At 46.2% G+C, this 24,646-nt stretch overlaps 1 protein-coding gene across 2 annotated transcripts in view; it reads left to right on the top strand.

Moving 5' to 3' along the window:
- Window positions 1–24,646, top strand: part of LOC143349051 (uncharacterized) — a 165,214-nt gene that overhangs the window by 3,315 nt on the left and 137,253 nt on the right. Inside the window, exon 1 of one of the 2 annotated variants that reach the window (XM_076779920.1) lies at window positions 5,832–6,230. The exons of the other annotated variant lie outside the window; for it this stretch is intronic. The gene's annotated coding sequence lies outside the window, so the exon portion shown is untranslated. Of the gene's footprint in view, window positions 1–5,831; window positions 6,231–24,646 lie in introns of those variants that run through there. 2 annotated transcript variants of the gene reach the window in all.

The following is a 24,646-nucleotide window of genomic DNA, read 5'->3' as shown; positions in this document are numbered from 1 at the left end:
TGGAGCATAGGAATTGGAAAGAGCGCGTATCGGGCGAAATAATATATAAAACGCGACAAATGCACTCGATCGTAAACTCGCCGGAGCACGTACGGTATTGTTTCCCATATTTAGGAGTGGGCTGTAAGTTCGCAGATTTCTGGCGACTCGAAACACGCATCACGTACCAGGGACATATTTCGCTGAAACGTTCTTCCCGAATACACGAGCGGTTGGAAAGTAGCGAGAGTTTTTACGAGCAGACCAAGTAACTATGACAAACGTATCCGCGGCCCTAGATTCCGAGGTTCCATTATTGTTTCGATATTTGTGGCGTGCACGAGAAACGTCGATTCTCGGCTGTTCGATCATCGAAACGATCGCCGAGCCGGCTCGTTCTCCGCTCGGGAAGCATTCCCGTTCGTCGTCCAAAGCGTGTTCCATAGAAAAATAAATAATTCCTGCAGGAAGCTAGGAGAATCGAGGGGAGAGAAAGAGTCTCGAAGGAAATACAGGATAGCCCGCCAAGTCGAGTACCATCGAATGGGATCGTAGAAACTGAAGCGGTTCTACTACAAACGGATACTTCTCGACTCGCCCCTCGCCCCTCCTATTCTCAGCGTTCCAATAAGCCTGCGTATAATGTTTGTCGGTGTTGGTTATTATAAATTATTTTAGTTCCATCGGGTCGGATTAAAACGGCGAAATCAGTCCAGTCCGCTGTACTTTTAACGGTTGGTTCAAGGGAGAGGAGAGGCTGTCGCTCTTCTTGGAAAGTTTCGTCGATAATCAGATCAAAAGCTCGTTAACTATTGAAAACTCCTGACACGCCGATAATGTCTCGCGCTTCGATTATCTACGTTCCCCTCGAACCCGGGGCTCGATCTTTTTCTCTTGGTTAGCTTTTTTCTCCGTTTTACTTACAGCCAGCAGGCGAACGCTGAGATTTAAACTTTTCCGCCGGGGCCACTGTAATTAAGGCTAACCAAACTCGCAACTTTTTCCTAGCTCTTTGTCGTGAATAATACATTCCGGAGCATGGCGTTTCTTCGAATTGCTCCTCGTCGGTGTGTATGTTTGCTCCGGCGATCGACGGAATCTTTTGCATTCTACACTCCGTTTAAACGATTCCTCCGTCGATGGATGCACGAAAGGTGCCAGTCGCGATCTGTACTTTATCGATCGAAAGTTTGAACGCTCGATACAATATAATAACAATACGAGCTAGCGAACCTATCTAGTCGACAAAGACTAGTTTGGTTGTTTTACGTTCGCTTAGTTCGGCATTTTCGAGAGACCCCGCAGGATCCTCTGATCTAATTCGTTCGGTCCATATCGTCGTCGTGGCTATCTCTGGCCGACTAATCTCGCGCGTACACCAGGGACCCGACGAAATAGAATTTTACGGCGTACGGAACGACTCTGCACGCCGTTACCGATCCGTTCGAGCGAAAAATAATCATGGTTCGAGGTGTATCGTTGCACAGAAATCGGAGAGAAACGGAGACAGAGGATGCGCCGCGATGTCGAGCATTCGTATTACCGGTAATAATTCGTAACCCCGTGAATTATGTATGACCCCGCTCCCGATGGATTATGCATCGCGGTTCAGGCGACGTAAAACTCGCGAGAATATAATTTTACCGAGTGTCCGACGACCATTATCGAGCACTAATTACCCATCCCTGTAATTTGGTCGTACTCGTGCGGCTAATACGAGCATCCGAACGCGCGTTTATTATTGTTCCATTAACGATCCGAGGCTGTCGCGACACACGTACAGAATCAATAGGCGATTTTAATTCGATACACTTGCCGCGTACTTGGGAATATTTACCGTCGCGACACGGCGGATTTGTAACCCGTTTGCTCGACTCGCGTCTCGACGGAATTTCATAACGGCAGACTCTGCTCGAGGGCCACTTGGCCGGAATTCTCATAACGATGGCTCCGCGTTGCGTGTGGAATTTTCTGACGTTGCGTTTCTCCCTATCGCGGGGGTAAAATTTCCTTCCTCGTAATAAAATTTGGCTGCCGGCTCGAGCCTACTGGACCTTCCTCGGACCTTTCCTCCATCGCTCGAATTAACTCCAAAGAGATTCACCAACGATATCGATATTTGAGACGCGTCTCCCGTCGAACCGTAATTAGATTACCAAGTGTCGTTACCTTCGTGCATAGTTTATGAAAGTGCTATGGCAAAGGAGGGCAAAGTTTCGCGGAACGTATCCTCGGATTATCCTATTTCATGGGATTCTTTCAACGAAGCTAGAAAATGTTGTGAATATTTGTTAGGAAGTTTAATCGTGAATAGTAGTCCAAGTAATCAAGGCTAGGTTTCGAGTGGGTAAATTTTAGGAAAACTGTGCGCGTTGCCCGGGGTTAAATCATCGAAGGCAGTTCATCCGTCGTATGGTTGTTCGCGGTTATCCTTCTTCGCGGAAACAAGGTAATATTTCGGTTCTCAGCGGTGGTCGAGCTACTAGCTGCAGCGTAACCAGACCAAAACGCTGCGGGAAAGCCAGTCGTTCGGGTCACGCTCGGGATTTATCGCCGCGTACTTCTTACCAACGAGCTGCACATTTCGAGCGCGTTGCTATCATTTCCCGTGTTCTTATAAAGCCAGGCAGAAAGTTCTTGGTCGGTATTTATAAGGGCTCGGCGCGTTCTTCGGTGAACGCGGAAAGAATGTCCGGACTTCGGGAACCGTGTTCGTACCCGTTGCCAGCTTTATAGGGTCGCGCGATATTATTCAAGTTTATTCACCCTCCTCGAAACGAACGCGTAATCGGCACAAACTTTGTTCCAGATCCTCGATCGAACGTGATTTTTTCAAAACGAGTGCAACGTCTCGCGTTTGAAAGCTCGTAAATGTTGCAGAACCGTCGCGGCGGAAAGTTGGGTCGAATTTCCAAAACTAATCACGGACATCGTCGGGAACGATCGTTGCAGGAGGTTCGCGTTGTTTACGGGTTCGCGTGGAATTTTTGGATCGACGATGGACGGGACGGGCACGGTTCCGTGCCAAGAACAAAGTCGGTATCGCGCATGTGCCACGAGCTTTTCGGAGCAAAGTTGAACGAAAAAAAAATGTCCAAGCACACTTAACCGTCGCCGTTGTAACGAATCGCTGCGGTCGCGGCGCCGGAACAGTTACATGCCGCGCACGAAGTGGCCAGCGTTTCTCCTTGAAATCCGGCTCGTAGCGGGTATTTGTCATGGACCCGAGGAATTCCTGACGAAGTACACCACGAGATTCTGGCACGTTCGGTGCATAAACTCCTTGATAAAGTCCTAAATAACCGACACGTTCGCAGCCAGTCGACGCGCCTTTCGTCGCGAATATCTACGTGGCACGCTAAATTCTGCGGGTCGACGTTTGCAGATACGTCGGAAGGTTTCTATCGCGAATACTAAACGAAATTAAATGGTACACGCGTGAAAAACCACTTGTAATTAAATCGTACGTGAAGGGGTTGAGCATATAAAAGTTTTGAAACAAACTTTGGCGCGCGCGAATAAAACTAATCCTAAAAAGACAGCCAGCGAAAGAGTTAAATTCGCTCGAACGAGACTGAGAACGGTTTCGAAGAGAAGTAGAATCGGCGGTAGACGTGGTTGGCTAAATTGCTACCCTATCCCGAATTCCAAGCCAATTTTGCGCCAGAGCTTTCGCTTCGACCAACGAAAGGAGTCTAGTTTAATAGAAGTTTAAGATAACCGAAGTGAAATAGCGCGTATTGCTTTTCGCTATAATTTCTGTCGCGTGTATGTACGTTCTTTGGATTTTCAATGAGTCGTAAGTTCCTAGCGGATGTTTCAAACCGTTCCGTGCAACGAACGAAACGATAGCGTTTTTCGATCGAATTTTGAACGATCGTGAAACGCTCGCGCGGGAATTTAATTGAAGTAGAACGCGAGGGTGGATTCAGCTCGGTCTTTGATGGGAATCGAGTCGAAAAAGCGCGACGAATCAGTTGAATTCGTGGGAACCGGTCCGCGAACTTTGGAGTCGAGGTAAAGAGAAGGCTGATAGCTCGACTCGGAGGTGCCTCGAAGCTCGTTCCGCGGTCTGATAATAATTCGCTCCGCGTACTTAGTTTTCGTGGCTGCAAATGGTAGTCCGGATTACTCTGCCAGCTCCTCCTGGCCACATGGTTCTCGGAATACCCGCACATGTGGCGGTTTAAGCTTCTCCGCTACTTAGACCTTCATTTTACAGTTTCCGTCACCGCTTTTACTCCTCGGTCAGTACACCCTCGAGTACTCTAAGGCCTGGGAAACTTTGCTCCTTAACCGCGCTGAGACTTTTCTTTCTCAACGCGGCCTCTTTCCGCCCGTTCTCGACGCGCGTCTTTGGGATTATGTCCGTCGTTGAACTCTCTTTCTCTTTCTTTCAGTGTGCCTCTCTTTTTTTTTATTTAAAACTTGCTCATTCGCCATCGAGTCGCTCCAAATATCGTCCACGTACGTTTATTCGTACCTTAGTTTTCGTTTGATGCTGTAAATGGCAACGGAACGTCGAGGAATGAAAAACGTATCGACGTTGATGGGAAAGAACAAAGACGGTGGCGATGCGAACGAGAAGGGTTGAACGTCAGAGGGTAGATTAGAGAGACAGATGCGAAATCTAATGGCAGACGGTGAGAAATTAAAAATGCCCGGCGGGCTTGCTCGTAAACAATCTTGGGGAATGTTTTGTACGCCGCGACGAGAGTGATTTCGCGCGATGTTTCGGTTGCCGGGCAAACAAAGAAAAAAACTGCATTCGTGCTCGGCTAGGGTCTGTCGGAGAATGGGGATTGCCAGGTTCGTTTCACGCGATGGAAACCCACCCCCGTCCATGCTATATATCCTGCGTCTATAAGGTAAGGGGTTTTCGAAACGCGGCGCGTGTTTCACTGTTTCTTTTTAATTTTTACTGATTTTTTCAGGTAACGAAGAGGCTCTAATTACCGGAGTTCGTTATAGTTGTTCTGGTAAGCAAGATTCAACTTGATCCTCTGGTTGAAATCCGTGCAATAGTTGGGCAGATTACGTATCGCTCGCGGGCTCCTTGGTGGATCGTCCGTATCCTCGTCACAGGAATCGAAGTTGCAGCTATCGATCGTAGTTTCCAATAGTTAACCCTCGAACTTCATTAGTCGTATTATAACGATCGAAAGGGGTCGTTTCTCGGGGTTAGTCGTCCAAATGAACGAGATATCGTCGTCGTGGCGCAAATTCTCATTTCCTTCGGGTGCTGATAATAATTCGGGAGGGGAGTTTCGTTCTAGGAATAGTCGAGTGCAAATATTGACCGTCCCGGAAACGGATCAGAAGGTCGAATTTCCTCCGGGCTGAACGGTGCTTAGCTTTTCACGTTTGTCGCGAGGTATTATCGGCTCAGGCGTTAACAAAAGGAGCTCGACTACTCGTTTTCCGACACCGTCACGCGACCGGTACGTTCCTTCGCTTCGCGTTAATGTCTCGCGGAGAACTTGGCTTTAATTTCCTGACAAAGCCGGTTGAATTTCATTCGGTTCGAGACTCGTGCGATAGAAATTCCGTCGACTCGAAACTCTAAGAAACTGACGAGACGCGACCACGTTGTAGGTTTAAATCCGAGAAACGACACGACCCGGTTCTCGAAATGTTTAACGAGACTCGCCTAGTCTCTGGCTCCTCTGGCTTGCGTTAGCTGCGTACATTTTTAAAATGTTTACCCGCCGCGCCGTTACGTTTCCAGCTGTTTGCCCAGCTAAAATGACGTTGTTGCGTCATGCTGACGTATAGAAAGAGCATAGAAAGAGTTTAGTGTCGCGAAAGTTGGGTTGACCTGTTGATAAGGGGATGTTTATACGTTCTGTTTATCGCAGACAACGAATGCCAAAGTATCTGCATTCGGGTTGTCTTGAAACGGTCATTTAAATATTCGATATCCCGTTGACACGGCTAACCTACAACCAAGTCGAAAGTCCATTGTCGATGTTCACTTGGCGTTATTTATTTCTGAGCCGAACGGTAATGCCTCGCTCTTTAATCCCCGGCGCTCTGAATTTTCATTCAGGCATACGGTTCAATGAGATTTACTTTCAGACCGATGAAAGCGACCAGCGAACTATTAGCATATCTGTGTTCGACGGACGACAGGAAGATGAAGGTAGGACCAGAGGAAAAACAGCAATTTCCTGGATAGAAGAATTTATGTGGAAACTGCATCGACCGTGCTCGTTCATTCTCTGCGTCGGACGAACTTGTATAACGTCCAGGTAAATACACAACCGTGTAGTGGAAATTGCACGCTGTGGTGGTAATTGACGATAAAAATAAATCAATCCACTCTAATTCGATTAAATCGAGCCGCTGCCATTTAACCGGATTATAAGTAAATCGGTGTAACAGTCTGCGTGCTAATCGGTGATGAATCGACGCTGTTATAATCCATTTCTGGCGATCGTTGCATAAGAAAGCTAGTTTTACACGCCGCGTTTAACACGTATAATTTCATTCACGCACGTTGCAAGTCTTGGAACTTTATTTTATCACAGAATCGCGGTCAGTACGGTGCGATTTCTAGTCGATGAATCTTTTTTAGCGGTTTCTAGCATAAGGTTTGCCAGTTTCTCGGTAGAGTAGAGCATCCGATAGGATCAGTCGTGGAAGAGGAATCTCGGGGAGCAGCGAAGGGGTTCTGTCGCGAGCGGAATATTTAACGTCTGAATTATTTCAATATATTCGTATCTCCGCGACAGGGTTCGTCTATTCGGCCGCGTATATCATTTCCGGCGAGCGACGGGATTCGATAACTCTGTTGGAGCGTGAACTCACGATTTTCCGCGAACTCTCGGGGACGAAGCCCGAGCTCTGCGGGGGCGTATTATCTTCGTTATATTAATGCAAGCCGATTTCAAACTCGAGCGCGCGTCAACTCCTGATCTGCAGTTGCTCCGACGCGATTTAGGTCTGGCAAGTTCGACCTCGCGACGGTACAACCTCGTCTCGATAAGACTAATGTAAGTTGAGTCACGTAGCCTAGCGACACATTGAGATATCTCGACGAGCGTCGACTATAATCGTTCCCGGTAACTCACGCTCCCGTGAATCGTGCACGTCGACGTCGATACGCGTCGATCGTCGTGTCGTCGGTCGTTTTCACACGCGAATCACGTCGCTAACGACGTTCTTCGAGAACGCTTCTCTTCCCTCGCGTCGATAATTCGAAATTGGGATCGTATTCTTCTTCGATCGCAAATCGGCTGCTTCCGATCCTCTACCGTCGATTTATGCAGGATCGTTTAAACAGTTTCCCGATTTTCGAGAACGACAGTTTTTGCTCGGGGGTGTCGAGCGTGAGACCGATCAAAATGTCGTCCCATAAATCATGAATTTGCACAATGAAAACGAAATAATTGGACGAGCGTGGATTGATGATGATACGCGCGCGTGTACGGTTACAATTTCAATGTTGTGTACGAATTCATTGTGCAGGGTGATAAATCGTTTCACCGCATTGAACATTTTCAACGGTGTATTCGAAAACTGCTGAATCCGAGACCGCGTCGCGGTTTACGGACGCAAATTCTATATTTTATCGAGGAGAACGAGCCGCTCGTTGCAAATTACGCTCGTTAGTCTAGTTAAAAGTATTGAAAAAAAATTGTCCGTCGCTCGTTTCAATTTATTTCTATCGTACCTTGGACGGTAACCAAAAAAAAGAGATGCTCCGATTTTGTAGTTACCGTTCGTGGATGAAATTCCATATAGCCGACGTTATTAGTTGGAAATATTTTCGAGAAAAAGGAACACGGCAATCGGCGGTCTAATTGTCGATCGAATCGATAGGTGGGACAGATGGCCGCACAATGCGATCTGTATTGAATTGCATAATAAGCTTCGTATGCAGGAAGCTGCATCGAGTTTCGCGGGTTCACGAATGCCACGCGCAAGCAGCGTATCGGGAATCTCGAGGAAGCGCGGCCACTCTCGGCTGTTGAGCTTCATTTCGAATGGAAATGAGATACCGGGTGTCCAGGCCGCGGACCATTGACAGTCGGCTTACGACGGTTCCTGCTCACTGTTAACGACGAGAACTGGTCCGGTCGAGCACAGTGTGTGCATAGTGGACGTTCAAATACTGTTACTGACAGCTTCCGCCCGTCATATACATAATTAGATATTAATTCCAGCGTTGAATAATCTTTGTAGGTTTGGGCGTTTCGATATCCGCTGTCAGCGACGCTGTGTACCTCCGATGGTTGACAATTTCCATGAAATAGACGACGCTTTGTCGCTGCCCAAAGACAACCGCTTAATATTCCGTGATTCTGGATAGAAATTTTGAAACCGTTTCAAGATGGATTTATACGACACAGTATGATTCTACGCGTGAAAATAAGTCGAAAAGAAAGAATAATATTCGTTCGTTCGAGGCTCCGTTTACAAGAACATCGACTTTGAAGAATGCACTCGATCCAAGTAGTAAGAGTCGGATACTGGTCGGACATATCCTGCTGAATTCGCGACTGGTATCCGAGAAATGTTCAAACTTAATTATCTCGAGAGCAAAGCCTCGAACGAAAATATATTATTCTTTCCTTCAGACTTGTTATTACACGTAGAATCTTTTCATATTTCGAACTTTACTTAATCGTACTTCCTACGACTTCGTCCGACCATCCGTCGTTAATACTACTTAGCGTCTATTATTTTTAATTTTCTACTACGTTGAAGGGTCGCCGTGTAATTAAGGAATTTAGTATCTAATTGTTCAAAGTTAGATTTAAGAAGCTCGATCGATATTAAATTTTTATTAACGGTGGACGCGTTTGGATAGGCTCGTCTGCGCGTTGTCCGTTTGGCGGAATTCGCGGATCGAAAGCCACCCGGTTCGCCATCGACTCGAGAACACAGAGGCGTAATTGGAAAGTTGCCCTGTGTTTGATGAAAGAGCGAACGTCTTTCCTGTCCTTTGATCGAGGCTTCGGGAGCGTCCGACCTGAAACGGGTTTTATCTACTTGCTCCTTTTTTCCCCGGCCACGTAGTGTCGGTTCGGCTGCTCGTAATTATAATTGCGTCTCGCGGCTAGTAGGAACGAGATTCGGGCTCGTCGACGCGTCGAGATTGATGCAGCGGAATCGAGGGTGGTTGCTTTTAATCTTTCGGCCGACGGAATTCTTAAATAAATCCCTGTCCCTTTATATCGTTTCTTCTTTTAATTTTCCTTTATTTGCCTTTTGCCTCGAACCTCGACGACGCTCGGGGATCTCGACTCCGAAATGAAGAATGTTTTATTAAACAGGACCGAGGGACGAAATAACCGAGGCAGCTCCTTTTCTTTCATTCTCTGTATGTAACTATAATAATGCTTACCGTTTGATCGGTACACTCTCGCGAATTACAGCCTCCCCGATAGCGTATCGTTCCGTTGGCCAGTATTTTTGATGCTCGACTGCGCGATTAAGCCCACGGCGGCGAACAATGAAACGGTTTGGCGGATCCGTGCGGTCTCGGCGTCGGTTTGCTTGTTGCGAAAGCGTGCAAGTTATGCGCCGCGAACCTGGTCCATCCTTGGACGCGATCCAAACTCGGGGAATCGTAACGGTTCGATGCTCGGCTCGCCGCGTGGTTTTTTCCGTTTCCTTCTTCGTCGAGTCGTACCGCTCGCGAGAAACGAAAAATCGCTGATCGCCGGAGAAACCGGGAACAAAGTTGGACGGATGCCGTGATTTCAACAAAGAAATTTTACGATGTTTTGTCGCCGGGTACGCGTCGTACGTGAAATTACCTCTCGTTTCGATGCCACCGTTTCTTTTCATTTACTGCAGCGATCCGACATCGCTGTTGCATCGTCGATGACGGAGAAGGCGGGGCAAAAAGCGTTGGTCGCAAAGGGGGAAGATCATTAGGAGGATCGTTGAAAGAGCATCGAGTGGCAGGGGGTTTAAAAAACAGAGCTGCCAGGCAAGCAGGAGAATCAAAACGCGTAAGCGACGATTTCGTGAAACGCGGCCATTCCAGTCGACGAACGGATTTCATTGTCGATTTCAAAGCGAGTTTACGTCGACGTGGAATCAATAGAATCGAAGCCGGAGAGCATCGGATCTAACCGCGTGCGTTGGCCTTTGAACTGTCAACAAACGCGCGCACGCCAACCGCGTCACGCGACGTTGAAAGAGGCTGGGGGGGAAAAATCGACGGCACCGCAATTGCATTCCCCGGATACCTGTACGTTTTCCGCGATTCTGAACAAACGTGTTTCCACGCGGAACTTTTTAAACTCTTACAACTATAATAGAACGTAATTAGCGTGGTGGGGAACCCGTTCTCGGCGGAATCGCGCTAAAGGTTATTAAAAATATGATCGCGCGGGCAGCGATATTGAAATACGGGGGAAATGGTTTCCGCGATGCGCGAGACAACGGCACATTTAACGCGAGAACAAAGTACTTTCTTCGTTGTTCCGCGAAGCGCTCTCTCCTATTTTCGCATGCGAATGCATTAACGTAAAAAAGTCGGTCGCCGAACAGCGTTGTTCGTTTCTATCGGCGGCAGGTCGAATGGGAACGTTCCGAGAATCGCGCGTCGTTTAACGAGCAGAAATTTCAAGCTGCGGGGGAGGACTAAATGATAGAGAAATGAGGGGCGGGGAAAGGACGATCGCGGAGGGTTCGAGTCTCTGTGATTAACAGCTTCCATGGATCGCGCTCGATCGGCCGATGTCCAATTTGCGAAATAATTTTTACGTCGATCGCAATTATTCGATGCTACCGGCAGGAATCGTTCGCGACGATCGCTGTAATCGTCGCCGACGAAATGAATCATTTTGTGTTTTAATTAAACGGAGATTTTGCTCGACTGCAGATTCACGGGTACGCGCGTCGTTCCTCTTTCGAGATGACGAACCTAAGCGCTTTCGTGTCGCGAAACTATGCTGTTACGAATATAATATCGCGGAATGATTTGGAGACGCGATACGATGTTTGCGATTCGGATTTCGAGCGGTATTTTATAGGTGTCGTAAATTAGAGAATCGCCGAATAAAAGTGTCGTTTTTGGACGCGAGGTAGCGCGAACAAAGAGTCGAAAGATCTTTTGTATGGAAAGCGATAGATCACGCCCGGACGCGCTGTTGGTCGATACAGCTTTCGGCTTGAAAAAGATTCGGAATCCTTTTCTCCGTGCACGCGTACACACATAGATTCTCTCCTAGTTTTCTTACATGCGATTCGAAGAAAAAAATCGTCCGTCGACGGAGTCGTTTCGGTTCGAGTTATGGCCGCGTTTTCTATTGCCCGAATTTATAGCGTCTATCGATGAGACGGAAGTTGGCCATTGCATCGGCGCTAAAACGGCCGACGATAGCTAATTTTTCCCTCGACTGTTAATCGTGAGGGAGTGCTGCGAACGTTCGAGCACGTTGTACGTTTCCGTAGACACGGCAATTGGCTCTTGGAATGTACGACAGAGACGATCATTACGTTAACGACACCATAAACAGCGATTTAATGGCTGTACTGTGTCGCTCTGTGTTCCCTTTACCGTTGCTTTGATGGATCTTCCCGACGGATATCTAGCTGTTGCCTAATCCTGGTCCCGAACGTTTGGTTTGGCGTCTCCGATTTAATTAGGGTGCAAGTGAAAATCGTCAGCCGATGGGAAAGTTTATTTCGCGTGCGCCTGGACGGAATCGGATGTCATTAGGCGGTCCCGCGCGCCGATGTTATTTCCATAAACGAAGAATAATGGGAAATCGGAGGAAGCCGAGCAAGCACAAACGGCCAATGAACTACTGGCTTTGCGAAATCATGAAGACGAATGGGAACGGGGCCGAATCGTGTGTCATCGTCGTCGTCGTCGCGGCGAAGAAATTTTAGGATTTTCCGGGAACGTCTCTGAGATTACAAATGGACCTTACATCGACGGAGGAACCATTGATTTCTTGCAGCATTCTGGCGTTTAGCGATCACCGGCAAGACCGCGCATTTACCGCCGGAAATCGAAATACTCGTCAATGTTTTTCGAAATGTCTTTCGCGAGTTTAGGGCTCGAGATATTTCATTCCTTTGCGAGCCCTAGATTCCTTCGTTGACTGTGATTTAAAAAGCGAGGCCAGAACGCTGCGTAGAGATCTCTCGTTGAAAATCCGCGACGACGCAAACGAGACTTTCACTCTGTTCTTTAACAAGTTTATGGGAACATAACGTGAGAACGGTAACGCTCATGGCTACCATTCCGAGCCATAAATTCCCTCTCGAACGCACTGGTCTTGAATCGGATGAACGCGAAAATCCTCGAAAGCGTTGTTATCTGTGACTACTAAGTAAAAAGGTGAAACTAACGTCACGTAGAAATGACGCGTTATAACGATAAGGGTAGACGGTGGTAAAGATGGAGAAAAGGGACGAGAGAATGCTTCCCATAGAGCGTGTTCAACAGTGGAAATTCATTTTTATTTAAATGATAGCTGCGAGATTGTCCAACCATCATGTCGAGTCGCAGGAATGCGAGCTGGAGAGCCGTTTGGCCTACGATTCCCAATATACCGGAATCCATTTGTCCGTGAAACGCAACCGTAACCCATCGTTGGCCATCTGTATCAGACACACGATGGTAACTTTGCTCCCACGAAACGTTTACCATTAAATCGCGTTACTATTGGCCGCGCAAGCAGTTGCCTAACAGTTACTAGCAATATCCGGGACCTAGATAAATGTACCTTCTCATCTTAACGCGCATAAAAATGCAATGCGCTGGCTTGCACGTTCAAGAAGAAATAACCTTGGCGGGTTTCGGTGACGCACGCGGGCTGGACGAAAATGTCTTTGAAAGACAATGGAGCTTACAAGCCGTAATACGGAGAAGCAGTTTCCTAGATTCCTAGGTACCGATTAAAAGTGTCCTAGTTCTCTGGCGTCGTGTTTCTCATTGTGCAGCGATCTTAAAATCCGGCGAATCGATCGCATCCCCCCGGCAACGTTCTTTCAAAAGTGGAACTTTGCGTGGCACCTTTTTGCAAATATCTTTGTTCGAGCTCCGAACGATTCCACTATTCGGAAACTATTTTTTATTTCGACGACCGATATAGAGTGATATATTTATAACTTTCCGTTAATAATGAAAGAGTAACGACGTTGTTGTTCACTTACGATAAAATTCCACACAATGTACGTTTTAATAACTCAAATGATCCGGCAAACAAGTCGATTTTATCGGGGAATAAATTTGCTACGTAACGGTGCGGTGCATATCGGTATGGAATAATTAACGATCACGCAGATTTCTGAAGGGTATATCGAAATTTATGTAATTTAAAATCCAAAAATAAATCTCGAACGTAGAGTGTATTTATTTTCCAGTCGCATTACAACGGCGCATAAACAGTATCGCGTCGCATTAATAAACTGTTATCAGGGCGGTCCGTGAAAGACTCTAGAGCTGGCTGGACGCGTTTGTCGCGGATAAAAAGGGAAAGAGACCGGGAGAGATGTTTTTTTCCGAAGCCGGATCAATCGAGCATTGTGTAGAACAATTCCAATTATTCCACGGTTGGACACAAGATCGAACAGGCTCACGGTTTGTGTACAAACGGGCTGCTTTTGTACGCGCGACCGTTTAAACTCGATATATTTGGATCCGACTCAATAAAGATCTCAGCCGCGGTGTTACCGCGAGATAAATGTTGTACCAAAATTACAGTCGCAGCTGACCTCGTCCCGAAAGTGCAATATATTTCGCGAGCTCCAGCCAACACGCCAAAACGATGTACCTACTATCCGGACACGATTGCACGGACCACCAGCGAGTGTGCCGGCTGGATATTGTGCGAATCAAATTGCTTTTCTGCCGAAATTTTGCCCATCTTCCCGCGTTGTTTCACCTTTCGTCGCTTTGCAAGATCTTGGAGATCGGTCGATTCCGCGATCTAATTCTCCAACGCTTTCGACCGCTTGGTGGTTGTCAAACTTACAAGATACCTTTGCAGACTAATAGAAGAAACATATTTTAATACGAGGAAATACTTTTGAATTTTCTCTTTTAGCGGATCTTTTCGACGGCCAGTGATTATTATCACGGAAAGAATTCTAGTCTCATCGTCTACAGACCGCGAATATGGGCCGAAAAATATTCGCCGGTCGTAATTCCGAGACCAGCGCTGACTTTTTCGACACGTTGCATTTCCAAGATGGATTAAAGATCTCCCGGTCCCGGCAAAGCGAACGAGTTTAATGAAAAGACATTTCAATTTCCCTAAAAGCTTTCATCGATTGTTGCCGACACAGGCACGCGGACGACGACGGTGCGTTTAATACTGCGAGTTGGTTAAGTAGAATGACGCGACATAATTTATGCGCGATGTAAACTATCGCACACACCAGAGGGTAATGGATCCACACGCGGCGCAAGCTTCTATTGCTAGATTTGATTTTATCGAAATCAACGGACCGAGCTCGATAATAGAGAGCGATATTCGACCGGGAAATCCCGGATTCATGCGTTTTGAGCGGCACCGATTGAAATAGCCGTGGAAACAGGCGTGTATATTCCGCGCTCTGTTATGTAAACCAACCAACCGACCGGTCGGCCGGCCGATGCATGATACAATTTATTTATATTACGATCGTCCCTGCACCGACTCTAGGATGCAACGCTAGAGGCTCATTGAACATTTCAATCGTGTCCTATGCGTTTGAATCTTACGCCCACGCGTATGCATATGACTCTACGTCACGCCGTTAAAATTGCTCTAATTCAACTAACGTTAACTTACCGCAAGAGCAGCGGTACACACAAGCAAATTCATTGTTCGCGACACAATGAAGGATCACGAGGGCGGAACGCGCCTCACGGAAATTCCAGCGACGAAAATGCTGGAAATTAGATTCAGCGTCGGCTAATTCGACGACAAGCGGCATCGGTGTTCGAACCGTGCGAATTTACCTGTTGTACGTCTGTCAGCGGTCGGGAAGCTGTGCAAGTTTCGCTCGTCGAAGAAATTGCTCGAGCTTAAACGTATCCCGGGCGGACTTTGACCGCCAGCAATCGAACTAGCACGAAGGAGTTACCGTCAATTCATACGCTTCGATACCAGCGAAAAGTCTGTTCGATTGAAATAGAGACGGATATTCTACTTTCGGCAGCATCGAACGTTAAATCACCAAAGAATTGTACCGGTTGATTGAATTTTGAATACCGCCGGGGGATGGAACGTAATTACGCTTAAGATATATAGTTATTCTTTCGGTTCCAAAAGCCCTCGAAAAGGCAGTAAATCCTCGTAATGTCCTAGGAAGGCGAACTATGCTTTATCTCCGTGCTATCGAGTTCAGTTTTCAATATTTGTTAGTTATCCAGGGCTGAAGAACCTCGTTTAGTGTTAAATAGTTGATCGCGCGACTTTAGAAATTTATTATCGATACTAGTTGTAGGATTTTCTATTCGGTCGACGCGCAAAATTATTTTGAAAGCAATTGTGTTCTTTCTCCTTGCGAGGATCTCCATGTAGATTCGCGTTTTCAAAATTTTTCATCGCTGTTTCCATTTCTGCTTATCCGTTTTATCTGTATTCTTTTATTCTTGGAGCGATTTTCCGTAACTTTTACGAATGGTTTCTCTTAGGCGCGGGGTCGAACCATTTTGCTTAGCAGTATTATTACTGTCGATACTTATTCCGGGTTGCGAGGCGCTCGCTCTCTCCGCCTCCATAATAATGTAGCTGCCTCTAAAGTTCTCAAATACCCCAAGGGAGGTGTTGCAACCCTGGAACCAGTGGTTACCACCGTGCAAACCTCAATTTTCTCGAAGAGAGACTTGCCCGATAGATCGATCGAATGCTCCCGGAAGTACATCTTTGTTTCGAACGTTATTAAACGACGGACGTCCCTCGAGTATCGCCGCAAACTCTTTTCATTATAATATTCGTTGTGTTGTAGCTCGGAGATAGAATTTTTATCCAGACACAAACCTCGAGTAACCACTTGCTTCGAAACACTTTACTCGGGCTCTTGTATCTTTTATTTGTGTTTGTCGCAAACACGTATTTGGAACGCTTCGTTTTGTATTTGCTCGGAGCAACGTAAACGCAGAAAGTTGACGAAACACGGTCGTTGGTTCAAAATAACCCAGTTTCCGGTGGCGAGGGATATCGGTACCCCAGATCGGACGCTGGAATTGCTCAGCTCTTTCGTCCATTATTCTAATAACGGGGTTTTCTCGACGCGTTGTAATTATAAAGGCAACTTGGAACCGGTCGATTGAAAAAATGGAGGAATAATCGGGTCGGTGCGCTATAAATTCGATCGCAATTTCTGCTCTTAACGCGGGGAAACTCGTCTCAGAAACGAGCGAGATTTAATTCCATCGAAGGTTCCACGGTGCACATGTTCGTCCGCTTCGAAGTTTCTCGCCCATGAATTCTCAGAGTGGCGGGGGCGGGGAAGAGTGCACGCTCGCAAGGAAAGCCTCATTCATCCCCCGTCCCCAGAGCGCAACCCCTTCTCCTTCTTCTTCTCTTTCGAAACAGTTCGCCCTTTTACGAGTAATCCCATGAGCTCTTGACGACTGTTTTTCATCTGAAATCCCGCGACAGATAAAATACGTATTTATAGCCGATATCGGGAGGTTGCGCACCGACTCGTATTTATGGGCCGAGCGTACGTATGTGTGTTGGAGCGCAGCGCTCGTAAATCGATAACGCTTTTGCCTCATATCGGTCTGGTTATTCGAAAGAGACAAACAAAAATAGAAGAGAAATTATTCCCGACGACGGAGAAGCGGAAATAAGAAACCACCGTTTAAAGTGGTTCCGAGCCAGGCCACAGTGTCAGCCCGCACGCATTTATCTTCCGTTATTAAGACCACGTTTCGCGATACACCGGATTTTTCATTCGCGGGACATTTCGGTATCAACGGTGGATTTTTGTTATGACCGGTTTACCGATATTTCATCTGCGAATCGAGGTCCAACGCCCCAGGGGCAACGAATTCGCAAAAACATTTACTTCGTATCGAGCAGTTATGCAGCTTACGGAACTGAGTTATTTCGAAAGGTATCAATACGTCGATTTCATAAAAGTTTGTACTTTTTTTTTGTATTTAATAGCACCGACCAGGCGGTTCTTAACGTAATACGATATTCGTAAATGTTTGCGAATTGATTAGAAATATAATTACAGACGATCGACGTGGATTAAAACCTGAACAACAAAACGAATGCCGACACGTTGAAACGTAACAACAGTTTATTCACGGTACTTTGTAATTTCTTTTTCGATATCGCCTATTCCCGTTTCTGTTACCTTTTAATGAAATTTTCCAATTAAAACGAGTGTCGCGTTGGCAACCAAGTTATTCTAAGAGGATCAACAGGATTCGCCGGGCGGGATCCTTTAGCCTATTTCGGGGAGAGAGCGAAAGAAAAATGATCGCTTGGACGATTGAATGGCGGTCGAGTTCCTCGAACCAGAGACAAAACAGTGTTTGCACGGGAAGTTTCCTTTCAAGCCGTGCCGTTGAAGCTGTTTAACTGGCAGAATGAAACCAACGATTACTCTTGTCATTAACCGAGAGCGCGGGGGTAAGATTAATGTTTCGTCTCTGGAGGGATCTTAGTTCCGGAGACTCGAAACGCGTCTACGTTGTAATTTCGTCGCGGTGCGGCGTGGTGACGCAAACAATGCGTTTCGAGTCCTGGCACCGCCGGATGAAAATTCTAAGTTTATAAGTACCTCGAGTAAAAACGGCTAAACTTTGCCGGCGAGAATATATTCCGTTGGTTTACGAAGCAAATATTACCGTAGTTCGCTCCTATATTCGCGCGCGTTTCGTTTGTTGTTACTGGAAATCTGTTTGCAGTCTCGTTATTTGTCGAGTTAATGGCGCCTGTTGGTTCTTTTCATTCCGATCCGTTGAAGCAGCCAAGTAATTTCCATTAAACGCGAAACCAAGCTGGCATGCTCGATGGCGTTTCACGCAACGCTTTTCAACGTCAAAATCGTTGACGTTCGTCAGACGTAATCGCAATCGCCTGCTAGGCCAACAAAGGAGCACTTAATCTTAACACCGCAACTCTGAATTCTTGATGCGCGTACATTAATTCTCCAACTCTTTTCAGCTATCCTGGTTCGCGTTGCATAGCTCTAGAATATTCTGTCGCGCGGAATCGGACCATTTTTATGGAATTTTTCTCACTTTATGGGGTCAAGGAACAACTTTTTCAATATTTTTAGAATTTCTACATATTCTTTAGCAAAATACGCGTTGTTTGCCTTTCGAAACATTAAAATCCTCCAATCCGTTCGGAAGTTATAATGTTTCGAACATACGCATGAAATTTCAGTGAAACATGTCGATGGTGTGGTCAGACATGAAAGGTTATGTCTATCTAAAAATGATTGTAATTGACCCCTGCGATCAAAAATAATTTTTTTAAAATAATTTGAAATTGTTTAATATCGCCGAATAATTTAGACACCTACACCCTGTCGATTTTTCTTAAAAATTCGATTTTGATTTTATATACCTGGTTGTTGCACGTTTCCAAGAATTTCAATATAGGTAAAGAATATTGATGGCACTCGACGTGGAAAATATTGTTCGCTGGTGGCCACCAGACGACTTAAACCCCATAGTTGGCTACTCCGGCACTCGTGCTTCCTCGAAAGTGCACAAATAGACTAGCGTGGTAGAGAGTTATGTTGCTGCCAAGACAAATATTTTCACCGTTTAAAAGTTATTGTAAAATTGTCGAACGCTATAATGGAGATTCGATCGAAAAGATTTGTTTGGAATTGAATTGGGCCGCCTCTGGGTATCAATCTTCGAATATCGCGGATGGGCGTTCCGCAGCGAGAGCCGCGTAAAACTTGCATGAAAATCCAAACTCCATCTGTAACAATCTGCTCGGCTGTTTACGCCGCGCCGGTAATACGAGCCGAGCCGTCTATAAAAACGTAATATTCCCGACAATACGCAGCCGGAAAGATCGTAGGAGATTTACGGTCTTGGAAAGTGGCTTGATTTTTGATTTGACACCGTCGCTACCCTCTTGGAATCCGATCGATAAACGCGCACACACATCCAGCCCGCTTTTTATTTATGATCCGCGAAACGAACGGTTTCCTCGATTTTATAGTCGAACCGTTTTCTTCGGGTATCCACAGATATCCGTCGTTTCTGTCGCAAACGGCACCAGTGAGCACCGCGAGAACGCAAGATTGGCCCTTTCGTACCTTTGCCGTATCGCAAGAGCTTGTATTTATGACGTCCATCGTAACTTTCGGTCTTCGTGGTTCGTATCGTGCGATACACTACGCTCTGCGAAAAATCTAATCGATCGTCGGGATTTCCTCCGGGGCTTGCGTTCCTTCGTAAAATCGAACGATTCGAATCGACGTGCAATTATTATTACTATTACTCGAACATACGTTTTTGATAATCAGTTGGACATTAGCGAGATACCGAGACGGATTAATGCGAATTCGTTTTCAAGGTATCACTTTGGATATACATAATATAATTACAGAGACGTAACAAGCATGCAACCGTTGCTTAAATAAATGTAGATCAATCGGTAAATATTGGAAACGCTATAGTCTCCAAATTTGAAAATGAAAGAAAATTAAAGGCATTTTAAAGTCTGATTTTTCGAAACGTCGAGAGAGTTTATTTTGTTAAATACGTACGCCGAAATATTCGTCGTTCTTGGCGAATTTTCGAGGACGTTGCGAGCGAAATCGCGAATTCGTGAATGCAGCGTATCAGTTTTGCGTGGATCCCTCGATCGCGTGTGTAATTCAAGTAGATTGGATTCCGCAAACTGATCTGTATATTTAATTAATTCTGTGTTTATCGGTCTCACCGATTTACGTTTCCGATTAGGCGACTCTAAACATTCTGTTTCATCGATCGTGCGCCAATCAAAATTAGTCCCCGATTACGGTTGCGGCTGATTACTTTGGAAGATTATCCAATTTCGTGCGAAAACTATCGGGTCGATGGGTGGCGAGCAATATTATATCATTTCGGGAAGCTGTTTGACGAGAGAAATTGCTATAACGAGGGGGCGAGCTCTCGCGAAGCCGTGTTCACCGCGTTCGAATTAATACCCGCACGCGTTAATTACCGCTTTTTCGGCAGGACAAGATAAAAAAAAAAAGAACGATAGAAGTTTTATCCGGATGTGGCGCCACGTGCGCACCGTTCGGTCCGCGCAATTATTTAAACTTTTACCGCGGGTCGAATTCGCCTTTAATTAATTCTAAGTTTTGGCGCGGTCGTACGTGTTCGTGCGTCGCCGGGCACAAATTTAATAAACTGAATTTGACGGTACATTTTTCGGATTTTACCAGAGAGAGAGAGAGAGAGAGAAAAGAACTGCAGAGTCGTCGAAACGTCCGGCTGCGTGGCCGCGCATTCTGATGACCCCTTTGAAAACTTGGAACGATTTCTATGGAAATTGTGTTTCGCGAGAAACGCTGGCTGGAATTTTGTGTTGTTTCCCGCGACGACCGATCTTTCTCAAGTAATTCTAGATAAACTTTGATAAGCTCGGGGACGATCGGAATATTTTCGATCGCGATGCACGCGTCGAATACCCACAAGTATGGAAACATTGTTGTTTCAACGAAGAAACCAGCGTACAAACTTTTATTTCCATTTGGGTCACAGAGTCGCAGGCTGAACGGTGCGTTCGATTCTCTCTCGCAACTTACTCGTAGCTATTTTAAAAAATGGAACAAGCATAACTTTTTCCCAGGGGAAGATACGCGGAATCGATATAAGAACAACTTTAACCACTCGACGGAGACTATTTCTTAGTAGTGTAATTTCATTTTGGTACGATGCAAGCGCAATATGCAGTTACAATTTGTTTTTTACATAAGGTTTCAAGCGTTCTTGTAGAACGTCTTCGAGTAAACGACATTGTTCGTTGGATGAAATATTAGAGCCAAGTCGAGTGTACGGAATTCACACCGAAAGCGGCTCAAATCAAGTAGAAATAACCGGTAATGGTCAGGCGCGTTAGATACGTGATACTCGATTGCGCGCTCGATGATTCTTCAACGTCAGTTATCTGGAAAACAGCGTTCCACGAAGTAACTTTACTTTCTATTTAAATGTCAGTTTCTCGCATAGAACGATCAACCGACAACTAAGGTGTCAAAGGGACGAAAGTAGTCGCGCGATGATAGACTTTACTCGGTGTTTCAAGATACTCGAGTTTTCCAGCAGTGGCAATTAAAGTCTTTAGGCTCTTTTTCGACGCAAATTCGCGGCTCCGGACGAATCCGCAGGGAAACCGTGTAAATGAATACCTCCGCGAAAGTATGTTCCCATTTTATCGAGGATTTTTAAAGTCTTTCGTTCTTTCGCTCTCCGTCGGCCCCTTGGCCGTCGAGTATTATTCCTGTTAATTAAGTAGTTTGAGTTACGAGTGCCTTTCTTCGTTGTTGAGCTCGCGAGCAGAGCGAAATGCGAACAATTTATCTTGGTTGCTCGCTCGGGTTCACTTTTCGCGAATCGAATTCGGTGCAATTATTCCTGGTTTCTTTCCTCGAAAGAATTTGTAACGTTCTCGTGATTTTCAAAATACGCGGCGCACGTTGCACGAATTTCAGGCAGATTCGAAACAGGCGGCGGCAGAAAGGGATCGCTTGGAATATCGAATACGAAGGACCGTTTCCGGCCGAATTACCACCGCCGGATGCTCGATCGTCGTATCGGCATTTAAGCGCTCGGCCTAGTTCTCCATCGGACCCGGAAGCGCAATCTGCCTACGACGCTTAATAACGAAAAGTGCACTCGGTCTCTTTGTCGCGGCATTAATTGTTCGTCTCCTGGGCGAGCATTCGACGGGGGATATCGCGCGCGTTCCATTCTTTTTCAACGCGGACAATCAGCTTTCGTCGCATATAATACTCGACGGTAAATTGACGCCAGCTCGCGTAAACGAAACGGATCGTTGGTCGGTCGACGGGAACAATTAATCTTTCGCGTTCCCCGGCCTCGGATTAACCCTCGTGCTCGACAATTCCTCCCTTTTTCCTTCGTTTCTATTTCCTGTCCTCTCGGTCGTAAATAATCGTCGAAATATCGGGGAGCCACTTCTTACGCGTCGAGGATACTTTCGATACTTTAGCGACGATTCACTGGTCCGGGATATCGATCACCGGCTCGTTCAAGTTGATATTTACGAGTACCGTGCGGATCTTGTCGACGCCTATTAATGGCTTCTTTATCGTTGTCGTGGCTAAATACGGGGCTATATTCGGTCGAGCAAAGTTCGAGAGAAGGGAATCGATGTTGTAATTTTTTAATCGACGCGGATTTCGAAGATCAATTAATACCGTTAAGCCAGCATTACTCGCTAGACGGAGTTTCTTAGAGGGACGATTCGCAACAGCAGGATGTGTCCAGCGGCATTAATTCGATGGTCTCGAAAGCAATTTGCTGCCTTGTCACGGGAAGACGAATGTTAGAGAGGACGTGGGCTGCGTCTCGAGCCTCCGGTTGTTTCCTTCCACCCACCAGATCGCTCGATTTCGCATTAATAAATTGACGACGCTGGCACACCGTTGCAAATCCTTCGCGCGTCCATTTCTCGCAGATGTATTACAGCTTTTGGAGGATGTTCCTTTTAAAATGCTTCGGTCCGATAGCGATTAAAACACCTCGACGAGGTATACGATCGTATGCATGCATTAACCACACGTCCGCGTAAGTTTACCAACTTTTCCCCGCCTAATATTCGTAAGTCAGCGGCGACCGTGGTTTATCGGGCGATTAACTTGGACGCAAACGGCCGATAAGTGTGCGAGCCAGGAAAGTTTAAGACTTTGCCGTGTATCCGGCTACATCGCATTCCGCATACCATAAGATTTCCCAGGAGGCTCGTGGTTCATCCGGACACGGGTGACTATCTTTCAGCCACCGAGCATCGTGCTCCGGGAACTTTGTTTCTATGCTCGAAACAATATCTTTCGGAATCGCCCAACACTTGCCGCGTCGTGCATGCATATTTACGGACTGCTGGGGAACACGTTCGCGGGCAGCCAATTCCTCGTTTTATCGCGATACACCTAACTAGAACGTCTGCGAGAAGTCTTTCCGAGCAACTAGTTCGTCCCTTGAATTTTTGAACAAGTTCGACGATACAGATTCGTCTCGGTACTCAGAGTGACCCGATATTTCTACCCGCGTCGAGGAAATTTGAAACATTTTTGTGGAAATCGTAAGAAAAGCTTTTGATGCAATATTCGTCTATTCGTATTTTTCCTTTCGAGGTACGATTATAATCGCTCGAATCGTAGCACACGGATAAATCGCAACCCTTAATTATACTATTCGATTACCGGGGACCTCGATCGAATTTCCGTATACGAGACACGTTCGACGAACAGCCGTCAACACGATGCACGTTAGAATCCCACGCTATTGGGATTCAACGCGTTCCTGTCTATAATCGAGTATACGTTGATACGGTGGCAAACCGAAGGAGCGGAATATTCGCGTCGAATCCTGTGTCGTCGCTCCGGGCCATTCGACGCGAGTCGCGTTTCTCGCGTGTCGTGCCAGGTGTCGTTTAATTCCCGGGTCGAAATTACTCTGCAAATTGAGATCATGAACGTGTCGCGTTCATTCCCTCGATCGGTCATTCATTTTCGGCCGGGTCATAATCGCCCTCTAACCGACGCTTTATCGGCAACATTAATGAAACAGTGATCGAAAGTTCGAAAGCTGGAAATTGTCAAGTCCGCGCAGACGCGCGAAATACTACGCGATAAATAAAGTACGATGTACAATATGTACACCACGGTTCCGAGGATTTTTATATACGATAAGGTCTTGCGGTACTATACGATGCGATCTATTTTCACGAAAATTTACTCCTATCGAATGCGATTTTGCGACCGTGTTCGACTATATCTCGTCGTTTCTACTTGCTCCGGTGTTTCTAAACATCGATGGTCCTACGGTATCTGTTTTCCATATATCGCACCATGAATTTAGTCGTACGTTGTGCAGTAGAGCTAGTCGATCGTACAATTACAGCGATAGTTGCTTACACGGTACACAGAAATATAAGATCAAGTAGTAATAGATGATAATAGTCAGACGCGAATCCACGTATGAAATATCACCGAAAGAAATTGTCTAGGATATTTCGTCATCAGGAACAAACGATCGGGATATTTTACGTGACAGTATCAACCCTCGTATATTTGATTTATTTCGGTGAAATTGTAATAAAGAAAGTCCCTGGGCATAGTATTGCGAAGTCGAGATCCCCGGCATAGAAAAGGTTCGATGTTGTCTCGTTGAAAAAGCAGTTGATCGTCGATCCTAAGATCTGGGGTATGAGTTCCGTCGGCCGTGGCATTTTTTCTCCCTCGACATCCAGGTTTTATTCTTTTTGCGCGTATATTGCGAATCCAACGTAGCGTCGCGCATCGCTTCGGTATCGTTTAGCCAGGTCGGCCATTCGGTCTCTCCGTGCATTTCGATTCAAAAACCCCGACTTTAGCGACGATAGAAAGCCAGAATGCACAAAAGAGGAAAAGAAAACACGAAACCACGCCTCCATTTACATGCTCGCGAATGGAACGATAGAAACTGATGAGGGATGTTCTGAAATTCCTATTCGTACGAGCGCATCTTTTCCTATCTCGTCCGCGACTTCTAATCGGG

The sequence above is a fragment of the Colletes latitarsis genome, chromosome 12 (genome assembly GCF_051014445.1).
Source record: "Colletes latitarsis isolate SP2378_abdomen chromosome 12, iyColLati1, whole genome shotgun sequence".
NCBI lineage: Eukaryota > Metazoa > Arthropoda > Insecta > Hymenoptera > Colletidae > Colletes > Colletes latitarsis.
The sequence above is the reverse complement of the archived record's forward strand: the minus strand, read 5'-3'. Positions and strand labels throughout refer to the sequence as shown.